General features: G+C 39.0%; 1 protein-coding gene across 4 annotated transcripts in view; it reads left to right on the forward strand.

Moving 5' to 3' along the window:
• Positions 1 to 17,273, forward strand: part of vti1a (vesicle transport through interaction with t-SNAREs 1A) — a 114,438-nt gene that overhangs the window by 36,992 nt on the left and 60,173 nt on the right. The gene's annotated exons all lie outside the window — the stretch shown is intronic.

A 17,273-nucleotide genomic window follows, 5' to 3' on the forward strand; every position in this document is an offset into this window, starting at 1 on the left:
GACAGATTTAATAATTCAAGTCAAGGCAGGTTTGCACGGAGACCACTGGCTTTTGATGTTCCCTGTAACTTGCATTCACAAATTCCTAAATACAATCTGCATTCTCTGCCTAAAAATGTTGATTCAAATTTCCGAGATGATTCTGACGTTATTAGAGTTTCTCGATGGTGTCAAATTCTGCAACAGCCGGCGGATTTTTGTTCCGCCCTGCCGCAGCTTTCACAGTGACTCGTTCTGATGTTTTGCCTCACAGCTTGGTTGTTGGTGAAGAAGTGTATGGTGACTTAGCAGTGTTGAGCACCTCCTGTATCCAGCGGTTTCTCCCGCTGTAGTCAGCCACATGCCCCTTGACCCTGTGTCACCAGTGGCTGTCTCATCCACTGTGTGTGCAGCTAGCTAAGAACAATGCCCGTTTACCCTGCCTCGGTCCCACACACGTGGCTCGGTCCACACCAGCTGTGGGGTATGTTTGTGGTTTGGTGGGGAAGCTTCGCCCCGTGTCTTTAATCCATGACCCCTTCCTTTACTCTGCTGTCGATACCAGCCCTCCGCTCAGATGCACAACCTGAAATGGCGATGTCTCCAGGTCAGCTAGAGAATACATCGAAACAAGGAACGTAGATCCACGCGGCATACGCAGCTCTCTACCAGACTAATCTGCCAAGCTCTCAAATTTAATAAAAGTGTTGGCATGAACATTAGGAAGCCAGATTTATCTACTCGGTTAATACAGTTTGACAGAGTTCACCATCTGATCCAAAGTTCTTTTATTTCTTTTTTCTTTTGAATTGTTCGCCCGTTTCAAATGATATATTTTCTCTTGTTGTCCTACTGTGATGCATTACAACGCTTCCTAGACATCTTCATATTATCTTGCACTATTTAGTCCATACTCCTGCCAGATTAGTGAGTCACACAGTACACTAAGGAAACTGGATTTGTGTTGAACTTGGTTATTTTTACAGCCCACCAAAGATTCCATTTATTGTTGTTCGTTCTTTTTTCACATCATCAAGTACAAAACAAAATAAATATCCAAGTCCTGCAAGTACTAGACTTTATTCATGAGCGTTATGAAATGCCATTGGCAGTTGTTGTGGAATAAGCTTTGTGTTTTCAAATGCAGGTGTGGCATCCATGGATATTTAACAAGAATAATTAGAGCATTAAGTGTTTCTCCAATCAGACATTCTCTAGTCATACTGTAAATGCTACTCTTGCCACACATCTCAACTCTTCTTAGACATCTAAGCCCTACTTTTTTTTTTTTTTACCAAGAGCAGTTTAGCATCGTTATTTTGCAGTAATTCAAAGTTGCATTCTCCATCCACAATGACACAGTAGCCCTTAAGAACTACAATTGACCAATGGGGGAAGTGGAACTAAAAGACATTATATTTCAAAGAGATAGATCCTGAACAAAGAAATGGCGTAGAAACTCTTTGCCCCCTTTTCTCTTCACCGCCGACAATATCTCTCTTAATGACCAGGAACAAAAAAAACAGGATGCTTCTAGGTCACATTTAAGGAGAAAAAAGAAGACTCTTAGTTCTAAGAAAAGATGAATCTTGACACAGTATCATTTTATCATAGATATTTTAGTTTTTTCTTCTTTTATTCTCAGTGTCTCTAGTGTATTTTGTGAAACAAAGGCTTGCCAAAAGCAGTGAGAGCCCTCAGAGGGATATAGAGGAGACTCTTTGGGCATGCAGAGCTATTTACCACACGCACCCTCAAGAAACAGGGTTCTCTGTTTGTCTCATAAATAAAGTATAGAACTTCATTAGTGAAGAGCACTGACTTGAAAGCCCAGGCATAGAGACATGCAGACATGGGGGCTAGCCCAGTTAAAGAGGGTAGTAAATAAAAAGGGAGGGCATGCAGTTAGCCAATTTAAAGACATTTGAGTCAGGGGCATTTGAAATGCCCAAACGTGGAGGCTTGTCAAATTTTGGAGATGTTGTTAAATCAAAGACATGCTGGATTTTAGTCCTTCCCGCCAAAGCTGAAGATATTTTGAATGATTCATGATGCTTGTTTAAGAATGAAAATAGCATGTTGTGCAACATATCCATGTTGCAATGATGTGTTGCCTTACCTTTCTATTCATTAAAGGTTAGAGACTGATTAGCAGTTTCTGAAAAGATATGACTCTATAAAATATATATATGTATATTTAAAAATAAATTCCACTTTACATAGTAAAATTTTAACTCTTAATTTAAAAACTGAAATATTAATTTGTGTTATCTCGATGTGTTATGATGGCGCTTTATTGCACTTTTGTGAGGACGTAAATAGTTGAAGGTGGAAATGTAACCTTGTCATAGCAGAATTCATTTTGTTAGCATGTTTGTGTGTTACAAAGGACCGCTAAGGCGAGCGATCTAGCGTAATTCTAAATTTGTACGTTTTATTTTTCATATATAAAGGTAATTTTATAATAGATACAAGATTACTGTAAAAACAAACCAGAGGCAGTATTTAAAAAGTGTACAGTTCAGTAAATCATGCATTAAATATTAAGGAAACTTACTTTGAAAATTCATCCCCCCCTTATGCTTTCCACAAATACTTTAGCAATGCCAACAAAATGAGCCGCTGAAACAAAGACGAGCACAGACAAAAGCATTGCTGCTCTGTATTTTAAAGGTGGCCAGCAAGAGGCTGAGACACTTCTTCTTAGGTGAGTGTTCTTGGTGTTAGGAGCCTGTAATCAATCCTGCAAATGAAAACAGCTCATTAGGGATTGATTTCAGCCCCGTTTAGATAAGCAGAGAGGGTTGGGGTACGGCCCCCAGGGGCCCCAGCCTAGCCCAAAGTTCACGCCATGCCAGGTAGAGAGCAGCACTGCAGGCTATCAACTTTATTAGGATGGAGATAAGCTGATTAGACCTTGTCAATCAAAGGTGCCAGTGACTCAATCATGATCCAGGGGATTTTTCTTTCTTTCTCTCCCTTTTTGTCTCGCTTCCCACTCTCACACTCTCCCTCTCTTTTTTGTGATAAATCATTGAAGCGACCAACAAAGTGGCAGCCATCGCTGGGCTAAGCTAAGCAGCCCTGCAGTTGTCACCAAGGCAGACGTGTGAGGACCCTGTGATGATGTGACGACTATATTAAAGAGTACATCAATTTGTTTTAGAGCAGTTTGATTTTCAACTGCAGTGGTATTAAAAGAGGGGTGGGGGGCAAAAGAGGGGAGGGTGAGCACGTCGGCGTCATCGAACAGGATTCCAGTGGCAGAGCAAGGGGTGCTGGGACAGCGAGAAATAAATAGATAAATGACGGAGTGACGAGAAATAAATAAATATGTTTTTGTAAACATTAAAAAAAAAACTTCATGGCTCTCGTTTGAAGCAGAGTGTGGCTTTGAGTCTTGCTGAGAGTCCATGGGTGCTGGAGTGGCCCAGTAACACAACACACATTTGTCCCGACTCTCTATCTCTCCCTCTCCATCTTCGTCTCTTTCTCTGTGTCTCTCCCGCTCGCTTTATTTCTCCCTGTTCCTTCTAAAGATCAGACTCGATGATTCTTTTGGTGCTGGGCCACCAAAGCGTCGCCTCAAATCCATAAGCAAACACTTAACAAATGACTTAGCCGGTTACGTTTATGAACACCAACTTTTATATTAAACAGAGGCTATTGTTCTCCCTCAATACATTTTATTCAATTCTTTAACATTCAAAACATGCTGCTAATGTAGAATATTTTATTACATTTTTACTGATTTACACAAATAAAAATCCTACAAATAAATAGGTAATTAATCAGTATTTAAGTGGAATTAGTATTTTTGGAAATTGACAATTATTTTACAATTTTAATACATTTAAAGAGATTAGTTTGAAAATTAGGTTTATAATATTAGTTTCAAGTTTTGTTTGTTTTGCAAATGCAACCCAATTTTGTACTTGAATTTTTTTGTATTAGTAAGTACTTTAATGATTTTTATATATATTTTTAAAAAATCATAGTATATACACACATTAAATGCAATGTAAATCTTTTTCTTATTAGCATGTAGCTGAATCTTTTCTCACTTCTTATTTTAGTTTATTCTCTCTGTTCTGCAATGTAGTTTTAATATTTTAAGCATCTCATTTTCATTTCTCTTTTTAAAAGGACACTTTGCTAAAGTGGATTTCCTTGAGGTACAGCATAATAGATCACTTTTTTTTGTAGGCCGATACAATCGGCATGTTGTATTGTGTTCAAAAAGAATATGACGTTATTTGATAATTGTTTGATTAATAAAGCCGAGAGCCAGGACTTAAATATTTCACAGCTTGAATTTTCAGCTAAAGAGAAAGGAGGTCTTTTTAAAGAAATGTGCTTTAAAGCGAAAAACGTTTTTCTATAGCTATTTAAAAAGAAAACAGTCATTAAAAAAACACTGCCAAAATTTAACTTGAAACCATATTTCCTAAATATATATGCTTCAACGCATAACATCTCGCTCTCAGAAAATCTAGCCGTGGGTGAGCTGTTTATCGGTAAACCCCCGGTGGATGAAAGGCGTAGCAATAATGATTTTTTCTCTCCTAATCGGACCTTGTCAGCAAGGCGTCTTATCGTGGAGAGGAAAATGACACCGATCCTATCGAAGAGCCTGGAGTCCGAATCGGCGTCGTGTGTCCCCCCCCAATCATGGCCGGCCATGGCCCAGTCATATCTAGCGCCGCCACAAACGGCGAGCGACGCTTTTTTATGTGGACTTCAAAAACGTCGCGAGTCATTAAAATTGCACCCACGTTTGGCAGCGGGGATCAGCTGCTCTGGAGCGAAAATGGGATGTGGGAAGAGGAGACTCACTAAATGTGTTAATTCCATCCTCACATGTTTACGGCTTAATTTTAATCTGTTTGAGGGAGGAGGAGGGGTGGAGGGACGATTGGAAATGGGGGGCGGGAGGGGCAATGAGAAAGCCTAGCACTGCAATAAATCGCCATTATCTTTGACACCCTAGGACTCAGCTGTTCCAGGGATTTAGGGGTCCACTGGCAACAGTGTATATATATCGTAGGGCATGAAAACACTGTTTACGCTTGAACTGCGGTAGCTAAGGTGCAATCACCAGTTTCAGGCTGCCCAGACAAAAGGCCTTACGTTCACAATGGCCAGCTAGCATACGGACCCTCAATGGAAGAGCTGAACCAACAGACTCAAGTATGTGTTTGTGTGCGCGCGCCTTTTTTCCTGACCGTGCGTGGGCAAGTCTCTATTTCCCTGTGTATCGACAGGTGTTACTGCAAACATCCAAATATTAGTTCAAGCTTTTGTGGGACTACAAAAATGAAAATAAGTGACATGTTTTTGCAAAGTTAAATGAACCTTCTCCAAAAATAGATCAAGAATTCTTGAACGAACAAAGATTGTTCCGTTAAGCTTACCGTCCACCAGCTACTACAGCTGCTCCTCGCCTCCTTGTGTTCCTCCATTAGGTCTCCACAGAGTGTGAGCTAGCATTAATAAAATTATGAGAAAATCTAATAATTAGACCTTTAGTGAGTTATTAGCTTCAACAAGGCTCTCAACATAATGAGACTCTTGGAAGTAATGATCTGACTAGAGAGCTCATTGGAGCTTTCCTGCTAAGTGTAAAAAATAAATAAATAAAAAAAATAGAGCGACAGACAACATTTTTAAGAGAAATATTGGTTTTAAACACATTTAAACATTTAAGCTAGGCCCTAAAACTTAATCACTAGCGTTATACACATTTAGCGACTTTATGATGGATATGAGATGAGATTGACCAAGCGACATTGACTCAAATCTTTTATTAACTAAAGATTAAACCAGCACAGTGATTGCAACTGAACACAGGCAACTGCTTGATTAGCATTCCTCAATAGCAAACCATGAGCAATGTCCCCAACTACGGCAAATAGCATTTTTTTTGTGTGCGCTTTACTAGTCCATTTAATCAGAAAACACAATTTCATTAAAGAACAATGTCCTTGAGACGATGAAAATTAAGTCATTTTGGACACTTTGTAAATTGGTCTAGATTCCTGATCAAACCCCATCCAAATCATTTATTGATATAATCTTATCCTTATCTCAAGATACAAAACACCCTCCAAATGCTAGATTGTGGTAAGACACTATATCTTAAAAGAGACCATCGTCCCAACCTTAAATCAGGTTTTTTTTTTTCTATTTTTAGGTTATAATAACTAAAAAGATACCCCCTGCCTTCTCGCATGCAGAAGAAAAAAGTGTAGCATTGACCTCTGGCTGACACAGAGAAAACTGAGGGAGGGTGGTGGGGGTGAGATGGAGAAAAAGAAAGCAGAAAGAGCGACAGAGAGGAGAGAGCTAAGACAACAACTGTGAAGAGCCGCATAGGGTTAAAGAAAAACTGTTTCAGAAGGAAATGGGAGACAAAAGCGCGGACTCGGAGCCCCCATGGGTGCTTTAAAGAGCCGCTACATCTGAGGTGCTGAAATATTAAAAACAGAAAAGGAGAAAAAAAACTGAAATAAAGTAAAGGAGTGGGAATGAGAGGGAATTGTGCTATTTTGTCAACTGAGGACCTTTTAACAGAAAAATTAATTGAGTGATGAGAATGACGCAGTGAATGACAAGATGATTGATGACATTTAAAACCCGAAAACGGAGTAAAAAAAGAAAAGAGATTAGACATTTATCAGAGTGAGTGGATAGGTTGCTATATAGAAGCAAGAAATAATGGAAAGGAGATTACAAAGATCCATAAAATATTTGAATGTTTTTTACTTGTTTACCAGGTTTTTTGGTTTGTTTGTTTTTTTTAAATCCTCTTGCTTCTCTTTGACCAGTAAACCTCCCTTACACATGTTCTCATTGACAGTGCACTAAAGTGACAACCATTCCTTTTATATATATTTATATATATATATATATATATATATATATATATATATATATATATTTAAAAAAGAAAGGCAAGAGGCATTATACTACAAAGCAGTGTTTCTTCACAGTGAGTCTTCTGTCAAGCTGGCAGACATAAATGGGCAATTTTTTGATGCAGATTCAGCAGTGTTTTAAGGGTGAAAATTAAGGGGAAGATGGTGCCGTTACCATAACATTTCCCTTATGCTTTGCACATAGTTATACAATAAAATCTGACGAATTGAGCCATGCACCTGTGATGGGTCCCTTGCAATATTCTGTTTGGGTCTTAAAACAATCGCACAGCATTTAAGACATTACTTCTTAATAATTGATTAAACCTTTTAATCATTTTAATTCACATGACAACATACAAATGGTTAAAAATCCTATTAGCAGCTTTAAAACCTGACATGTATATGTGTAAGCCATGCATGACTGCCAGCCAGTAAAAACATTTTCAGAGCAGGAAGAATAATAAATAATGATACAAGATTGTAGTTTAGGTTTCAGACATGAAATTGAATTTTTACAGCACAGTAGTAAGCAGACGATAATGTAGAGTATAATAATGTAAGTATTTTGCTATCATTTATTTGCTGCATAATTGATATTATTTTTAGGCCTTTGTCTAAATTTTCTAATTAAAAAACACTTATACATTAAATTAATTAATACATATAAATAAGCCTTGCATAATTGTATTAAATGTAGAATACATTTAATTTAAACATATTATGGTATCTTCTTGTACCTTATTCCATCACTTTTACCCTTACTTCCCACTTTTTTTTCCTATAAATGTTTTTGTTTGTTTGTTTTTACAATGCTGCCAAATTTAATACAAATTTTGGGAAGACTTTTGTAAATTTTGTCAAACCATTTTACATAAGTGTATTTATTTTCCCCCCTTGAAAATAGTCTCACACCACAGTTTCATCTATAGACTTAAGAATAAATAAATTATTAATAGTTATATTAATTACTGCTGTCCTTTTCATATTACTTTCACACAGATACAGAAATGATAGATAAAAGTTTAACACTGTTACTCTCAGTGATGACACCAATAACAACAGTCATAATATTTTAATACAGCAAGTGTCCATATATTATAGGGTCATACAATGACTGTTAGTGTGTAATGTTTATTAGAATCTTTATTTTTAAAGAACCTTTTCCGTGTGAGGAAGTCTAAAGAAACATCCGGACAACACTGACTTCTTTTAGCTTTAAATGGTGTAGCTGGTGCTTTGTTGTTAGTCAGTGATGACTGCACTGTGTCACTTCTCGTATAGTCACACAGATGTTTTTGTTATGTAGCCCACATGAAGACCCTGTGGTGTCATGTCTAGAATAGATACAATGTGCAATAGAATAAGCAATACCCATGCTATTAGATTTAAATTGCTTGGTCTAAATCTTTAAAAAGTATGACTGATTTTGATCTTTGAGACAGTAAAGTGGTGGCTCTAGCCTTAAGGAAACATTTTGATCTTTTGTTAGAAAACCATATGGACCTAAATGCCGTCATTAGCTTGTTATTAATGTGCATCTACTATAAACATTCCTGGCGCCCCCCCACACATCCAATCCCCACCCTGCAAGGCACAAAATTATACTGTACAAACAGAGTGGCGCATATTAGCCATCGCCGTCTGTCCTTGTTCCTTTTTCGCTCAATGGTTGCCACAAGAATCACACCTCCCCTCCTCTGTCAAAGGAGCTTCCTCCTTGGCTGTCCTGTGCCCATCAGACAGGGTGCCCGGCCGTTTAAGACACCCAGGGAACATGAAACGGAGCCGGGCTGAGATGTCAGCTGGTTGCCCCATCTGCCAGTCAGTGGGTTGGTAAAGCTTTTGTCCTGGGGGGTAACCTTAGGAGTGCAGTGTGTGCAGATAAAGTGTGTTTGTGTGTGCGTGCATGTGCATTTTGCTGAGGGACGTCAGACTTAGCATCACAGTTTTGAGCAAAGTGAGCCACATACAACATGGTGACCTTGTCCTTTTAATTTATATGCGAGTTGACATTTCCACCAAAATTGATCAAATTTTAAAAAAATAAAAAATCTGATCTCACATCAGGGAAAATTAGCTGCTGTGTTTACTGGTGAGGATTTTTTTTTTTTTTTTAAATGAAGGCATTTCAGGGGAATAAAATGTGCAGGTCTCACACAGTTGTCCAGGATCCTCAGCTGGATTGAAGTTAATTGGTCTCATTTCAGATCTGCTCACTTCTTATGGACCACAGTTGGTGGAGGAGTCGACAGAACTTTAAATTGCCTGAAACTTGTCTCTATTCTTTTCCTGTTCCCCTGCTAAATAACCTAACCTTGACACTACAAACAGTTTGACTCCCATATAAATGAACCAAGGTACTGAGTGAACGCTGGCCGGCTGGTTGAATCGAAGCACATTTCCACTCATGCATTCTATCGTTTGGTAGATAGGCCGCGCCCTTGAGCTGCTTTAGGAGGCAGGCACTGCTTGTTTTCACTCTAAGAAGGTGCTGAAAGGGGGCCTCTGTGTATGCACGAATGCACGCACATAATCCTTTGGACGGTTCTACGTGAGCCCAAGAGTTCCTAAAAAGAAAATGTATGCAGACAGCATGAACTTATTTATTTACCACTGGCTTATGCTTTTGTAGTTTCGCCTGTCAAGGATATCAGCACAAGTTAATATGTGCGCTTTTGTGTGTGCGTGTGAGTCTGCGTGTGTGTGTGTGTCTTTGCACCTCAGTTGTTTCACTCTCAGATAAAATCTGATTTATAACAACAAAGCCACCCTGTAATAATTTTTAGTCAACTTTGACTGCCACGTAGAAAGCTTTGCTTAAGTGGTCTACATATTCCCCATGTTCACATCAGTCAGTCTCACCACATGATGTATGTAGTGGTAGTCCTGAAGGGCTTATGCATGCACAGCTCTGCACCGGCAAGTCCTCCCTGAGCACATCTATGATCTTGGGTTGTTCAATCATCAATCAAGGCCAACTGCAGCGTACTGTACTGTCGCCCATCTTTTAAAGCGCAGTTATGAAGGACTGGCTAAGATGGCCTAAGGGACACCTTCCTTGGTCAAGCCCATCTTAGGTTTGATGTGATTATGTGCGTGGTTATGACTACACAGAACAGACTTGACACATCGATGTAGACTTTTTAAAAATGTTTGGTGAATACTATCTGACAGGAGGGAAGTGCTTACTGGTATTTTTGTATTTGAATTTTTGGCTGTACTTTCTCCAGACATTTTTTATTAATTTTCTTGGCATTTTGCTGCTATGATTCCCCATTAACTTTCAGCTATTATAGAAAATAGACTAAGGTTCATCTCAAAACGGAGAAACTTAAGTTTTTATCAATTGCATTTTTTTTATTTTAGTTTTACATTTCTTTTGTAGGTTTTTGTGGTCACATCTTTCATGCTTTAGGCCATTTTTTTAAAAATAACTCTTACCTCATTATTAAGGCAAATGTCTTGTGAGATAAATAAACATGCATCGAGCAACTATAAAATTCACGAAATCAAGAAAACCTGGAAAAAGATTTTGCCTAAATTTTAGACGGTATGGGCAGAGACAGCAGACAAAGAAGGCAGTGCAGTGAAAACACTGCCAGAAAATCAAAAAGAAATATACAGTACATTCACTTTCTCCACAAAGCTACTCTGAATTCATTATATTATCCAGAATGGACATTCAGAACCATATGATATTGCAGTGATAGAGTTGCTTGCCAATTTTCCTGTGTGCTTGAAGTGAGGTATTGTGCTATTTTAATGAGCTGTTTACCCAAATGCAACTAGTGGACGGTTGCATTTGGGTTTTAACAACCGGCTCAATGAATAATTGTTATTGCCTCTTAAAGGCCAGATGTATGGAATTCATGCAAATATAGAGCAAAGGGAAAATAAGTGTGTGTGTGTGTGAGTGAGGGTGTCTTGGAATAATTGTTTTCCAGATGTCCTTCTTTCATGTAAACCACACACATGCTCGTGCACACGCACACACTTAAAGGACTGAACAGATGATGGTGATGATGATTAAGCTCTTAAGCATATGGAGATATTGTCTTTTAGTGTGTGTGTGTGTGTGTCTGAGACTTTTTTTTTTTTTTTTGAACATTTCTGTTCCCTCAGTCTTCCGTGACAGGTTCACCCATCTCTCCTGGGGAGACTTTCACTCCCAATTTAGACGCAACCGTCATCAAGTGACAGCAATGGCTCAGGCACCCTACCTTTGCAATGTGACTACAGTTAACTTAACAAGTCTCGATATGTGAGCTCCATCTTTGATGTAATTGATTTGAGTAGTCTGAGCATCTTTCTTGCCAGGAAGTTGAGATTTTTGGTGGATCTGTCAAGATGATCTTTGGAGGAATGCAGGTCACTTCTCTTACAGTTTTAAAAAAGTTATTATCTTTTATCATGTTGCATGTTTTGTATGCTTCCTTTGCTGCTCTAGATGTCAGATATGGTGCATCCTATCTGTAAACTCATCAGGAAGAACACGTGTGGCCACACTGTACTCAGGTCTCTACTCTGTATTGCAGTCCATCTGTCCAGTCCTGCTTATTTTACAGTGATCATAAATATCAACAGCAGAAAAGAAATCAAAGATCCCTCTGATATAAAGCTGTTTAGAAGGTGGTCATTTTACAAGCGAATTGTGTATTGTTTCAATATGTTTTAAAGTTTACATTGGACCTTTCGTGGGCCGTGCTGTAGTGTGAGTGTGGACACTTTTGTTGGGTTTTTTCCCCCCCACTGATGAGATTCAAGTACAGTGTATCTATTGTTTGTTCTTGTCTTTGATGTTTTTCCTGCCTCTGCAACACCTTACGCTTGGATGTTGCATCTGTTTTATAAAAAAAGAAATGAATATCCACTTTTGCTTAAGTAAAACTAACTTAAAAGTGAAATGTACAAAATAAAAGAAGTACATTAAACTAGTTTATATATTATGAAATAATAATTTAAATAGTGCACTTATGACATTTGATGAATAAAATTAAATTTGTTTCATATGGCTCATCTGAAATTCCCTGAAGACCTTTTAATCTTCTACCTGATGTTGTTACGCGGTCAGCCGTGCTCGCCTTTTAAAAGTGTTCAAATTTCAGTGAACGCAGAGTACACAAGTGTCTTAAACTGTGTGTATTTCATCACATTGGTGTGATTGTGTGTCTGTGTCTGTATATTTGTGTGGGTTGAAGTTGTGTTGAGTGACAAGGGCATGCGTCTTGAGCCACCTGGATTTATTTGGGCCAAACAAGAGGGGCCCGTGTCTGTCTGGGCCCCTCTTCTGTCCGCACGGGGGCCTCAGAGCCATGAACAGAAGGTACCTCCTCACATCTCACACCTGAGCTCCTCCCAGGCTGGGACCAACCTCTCTTTCTATCTCTCTCCCTCCATCCACACAGGCTTGTTTCTCTCTTTCTTTCACTACCCTCTGTGTCCTCTCCACTTCTCTCCCAGGCCATGGCCTGGCCTACTTTTACCTCTCCCACTCTGTACTCTTTGATCTCAACTGTGTTGGCACTTTCCATAGATCATGTGCATGTTTGAAAATGGCCCATTTGCTCAATCCTCAGTCTGTTTATGAATATACATTTCACAAACATTAACATGTAGTTAATACTCTACAAAGAGAAGGATTCTCTCTCATGTATTAGCTGTGCTTATCGCAGTAAGTGATGCAGTTTGCAGGTTTGCAGTAAAATCCACTTTTCTGTTTGCTTGATGCGCTCCTTTCTTTTCCAGACATTGAAAGTTTGTTTCCCATTTTTTCCTCCTCCTTTTTTTTTTTTGCTAATGTTTTTTTTTCCTTTCATACAAATCTCTCAACTCGGTTCCTGGAAAAGAGGCTTTATTCAGGGAGGAAATGTGTTTGCTTGTCTGTTAGCATCGTTTTCATTTGTGCTTGAAGTGACAGGGTGTGAAGCTGGGTAGGCGTGTGCATCTCAGAAGTCAAAAGCACAAACACTAACAAGACATCAAGTCGGCTGCTTTATTTTTTTTTAAGGTAAAATAAACTCAAACTCAATAGGAATTGCGTTCCTCTGGTCAGTCTGGCATTAAATCAGGGGATTTTTCTCCACACTGTGAATGCATTTCACAGAATCTTGGGAACAAGCTGCTTCTGATTGCATAATACTAACATTTAACTCTGGGTAGAAATATAGTTTTGAGCTATGAAAAGTTTTAGGGTTGAGTCATCAGATTTATATATATATTTATTTAATTTGCTTACTGTAATTTAATTCAGTATATTACCTTATGACAAGAAAACCATTGTATGGCATTGATAGATACACATTATGAGGCTATACTGAATCACAACAAATGAGGATACATTTTTTTCCCAAAATGTTTAATTTTCTGTTATAGCTGTGGTGACAAACATCCAAAAATTCACATCATAAGCCATTACTTACTTAAATATGGGCATCTTCATCACTCATTGTGAAGAAATGACACACCCTTAATAAACTTAACTCAGCTGTCATCTCACCACTTTGTACAAAAAGTCTTAAATTCATGTCATGTGCATGAAGTTAACAGAACTAAATGTGCTTATAATTGATCATAATTCGTATAAATTTTAGATTATTTGTAATAGCACAACTGTTGTGATATTGGATTAATGTAGCATATAGCAACAAAAGGAGTAGTAGCTCTGAGATGGGTTACCTGCTCAATATTTGTTGGAATACCCCTCGCCCCTGTGACACTTTAGAACAAGAGTGTCAAACTTAAGGCCCAGGGGCCAGTATCGACCCAACAAAGACTCCAATGTGGCCCACTGGACAGCTATAGAAAATGTGACTGAATGCATAGATTTTAAGCTGTATTTTCATAAGATTTATAGATTTTTTTCCTATAAAGATCCCCCCCCCACACACACACACCACTCATTGGCATCCATACTACATTAAAGTACAAGAACATTTTCTTTGAATTAAAAACGTTATATTCCAATTTTATAATTACAGAACAATCTGGGCAATCGACCTTTTTTGCAGTGTTACATGTTTATTAATACACAAGATTATTACATGTGTATTTTCCCTAGTCTGGCCCACTTCACATCAAAGGGGGCTGCATGTTGCCCGCCATGTAAAATGAGTTTGACATCCCTGCTCTAGATGAGGGTTTCAACCTTAATGATAGCAGACCCTGAGCTATTACTAATATGGCCAGTTCCTAGTAGTATACATCGATAGTTAAACACTTTCAACCCTTAATTATGACCACTTTACTTGCTTGCAAATGACAGCTGTTGACCTTACAAGGAAAAATGCCTGAATCTGCCATATACCAAAGTGTTAATTTGTGTTCCCTTCTTTGGGGTGGTTAAAGCTGGCTTGGTCTCATAAGTCATCAGCACAAACACTTAATTGAACCCCGCTGGTCTTGATGGGTGAAGCAGGATGTGGCGCAGCATCATAACCACTGGCATGGGAAACCTGGCAATTAATTGGACGTGGTGGATGTGTCAGATTTAGTAGTATCAACAGCCCTTCACACTGCGGCATTGAGGTAATTGAGCCACTGGTCTCCTTGGACTCTTGGAGTTGTAGAGACCGAAATGTATCTCCAAAGGTTAAAATTGATTTGGCCGTATTGGGAAGCCCACTATTATGTATTGTCTTAAAAAGTGGCAGCCATCAATCAATTATCTTCCACTCTTCACATTAAGGTTTGCTGTAATGATGATTCTGTACCAGCAGCACAAATATATTTGCGAAACAGCCATAAAGTGTGCACTTAAATGTAAGGCCTGTTACGATGCATCAATGTGTATGTGTCTGTGTTCACTGATATATATGTGTGTGTGATGAAGAGGCTTCCTTTTCCCTATCAAACTAATGGTGTGACAGCCTATTCTTTAAGATGTCTGAGACTGTAATTAGTAGATTGCTTTGAGTTGGGCATGAACAGGGCACTGGGAGGGTCTGGGGGAGTAAAAGGAGCAACAACAAGTGAGAGACTAAAGAAGAAAAGGGCTTCCAATTTTATAGTCCTGATGGAGGTTATATTTTCTGTGACAACTGGACCAGAGTAATCAAAATGTGTTAATAATCCCTTCAAAGAGCCTAGCGGCACATCAGTAAAGAGCTTCACTGAACGCCAATCCCCCCACCAGACCCTGGTTCTGGCTGCCCCACCCTCACTGACCCTCTGTCTCTCTTTCTTTGCCCTTGCCCTGCTTTGTCTTCATCATCACTTGATCTAATCTGTCATGTTCATTCAGTGCTTCTTTTGGCTCTACCTTGACAAACTTGCAGCAGAGTTACAGTTCTGTATCTCCAGATAGCCCTGTCTATGTGTCACCATCTTTAGACTTGTTGATGCTGCAGTTATTGCAGTGGAGTCCAGGCCAAGAAGAGGGTATCGGTCTGAGTTTTAGTCTGTTTTGGCACCCTCCTGCTTGAATCTGTCGCACTGGGATGACTCTAGGTCAGACTGTATAGGTTCCAATAAGTTATTCTCTTTTGTTTGAGGATTAACTCAAAGGTCAAAGTTCATAAAGCTGGCCAGATGGGGTCTCTAGTGCTAAACATCCATACCTTCTGCTTCTAAAAGGAGGTTGAGCGCCAGGATCAATGGACTCAATCGATGGGCATAGTGGTGGAAGTAATGCTGGCAAAAAGTTTGATTGCATGCATATTGATCAGAGTGAGGCTCAGAAGCTGTGAGGATATTGATTTCATTTTGTTTTTGCGCATATACTAGTGTAATCAGGCCTGCACAACTTTCAAGAGCCAAATATGACCACAGTGATAATGTATGACACTTAAACCTAATGTGTTAATTATGATTTAATGAAAAGTGGTGATTAAACTTGCATCACCTGAATACAAATATGATGACAGTAGACTTTATATAATATATGTTTATACTAATATTCTGTATGCAAGTTATGCATTGTTGTCATTGACAGTAACTATTCTACATTACTAACATTAAAAGAAAGGATGCACTATGCAAGAGGATGCATGCTCTTCATGCTCATGATACTTCTCCCTCTCTTTTTTTTTTGTTTTTATTTACAAAACTTTTAAATCTCAGCAATGACTTTTAAGTTTTAAGAGACATGGTGATTTTATTGAAGCAACTTGTCTCTGCTATCACTGTAGGGAACTTTTATTGGCATCATTCGTTCTCTAAGCCCTTCAGACTCTCTCAGACCAGGAAGCAACAATTGAAGTGCTCTGCTCGGTGCCCAGAGGCTTGGACGCCCACTCCAGCAACTAAACTACTACCAAAATCTCACTGAAGCAAACAGAAACTACACGGTCCATTTACAGTTGTCTTATCCATCAAAAACTTAACCTGAGCATTTAACTTAAAAACACTTGTTGGACCCCAAGGAGTTCTGTGCGCCTCCTTAATATCAGTGGACCGACGGATTTGTGTCCTACAACAAAGAAAAAAAAACTTTTCTTGATAAATTTTTCTAAATTAACTTTAAAGGCTCTAAGTACTTTTATCATGATATTTAATTCTTCCCAAATATATTTACATATAAGTGCAGAAATACACACACAATCTTCAACCCCAATCTTTCCTTTACTTTATAAACATTTGGATATGGACAATATCATTGTGAAGTATGAATGCCTCTTCATGTTAACTTTCCTTTAAATGAAGTCTCTGCCAATTAGAGAAACTCTGCCTTATTTAGTAGTCTAGTCTGAGACTGTGTGTCAGGATCAGTTTGAGCCATTAAAAAATGCATGGGGTCCAGGTGAGGTGCCCCAGCCCCAGTGTGAATTGGGAGCGGTTTGTGTGCCGTCTCAGGAGAGGCTGTGTCCAGTGTAGGGGCAGCGGAAGGGACAGCACTTAATAATAGAGCCACAACATCAAAGGCTGTAGACTATTGCTGGCTGACATGGCATACATCATGGATTATTGTGTGTCTGTGTGTGTCGAGTTTTTTGTGGGTGCTCTGTATTTCTGTGAAAGTTTATGCTCAGGTGTCTTGATGCATGCTCAATCATCCAGAGAAGAAAATCCCAAAATGTTGATTGTGTTTTGTCAGTCATCCAAGTGACAGCACATTTTTCCCACTCTTACTTTCTCTTCTCCTGATGTGCCGGGTTGATGCTCAGGTGTTTTCCACTAATCCATCACACGCCTGAGTTCAATAACGTGTACAAGCGTTATCTTTTTATCAAAACACGGCATTCCTAAATGCCATATATTGCTGTAGTATATGCTATGTTCACAATAGGGCCCCTACTAGGTGGTGTGGCTCCCTGGGAAGGCTAGTGTAGCTGCAAGCGCTAGAGGACTCATTGACTTTATAATGATTAGTGGTCAGGCCCCCAGCCCATGCTAGTACCAGGGGTTTGGCCTAGCCGCTGCTGCTAGCCTCTGGCCACA

Source organism: Neolamprologus multifasciatus, chromosome 8 (genome assembly GCF_963576455.1).
Source record: "Neolamprologus multifasciatus chromosome 8, fNeoMul1.2, whole genome shotgun sequence".
Lineage (NCBI taxonomy): Eukaryota > Metazoa > Chordata > Actinopteri > Cichliformes > Cichlidae > Neolamprologus > Neolamprologus multifasciatus.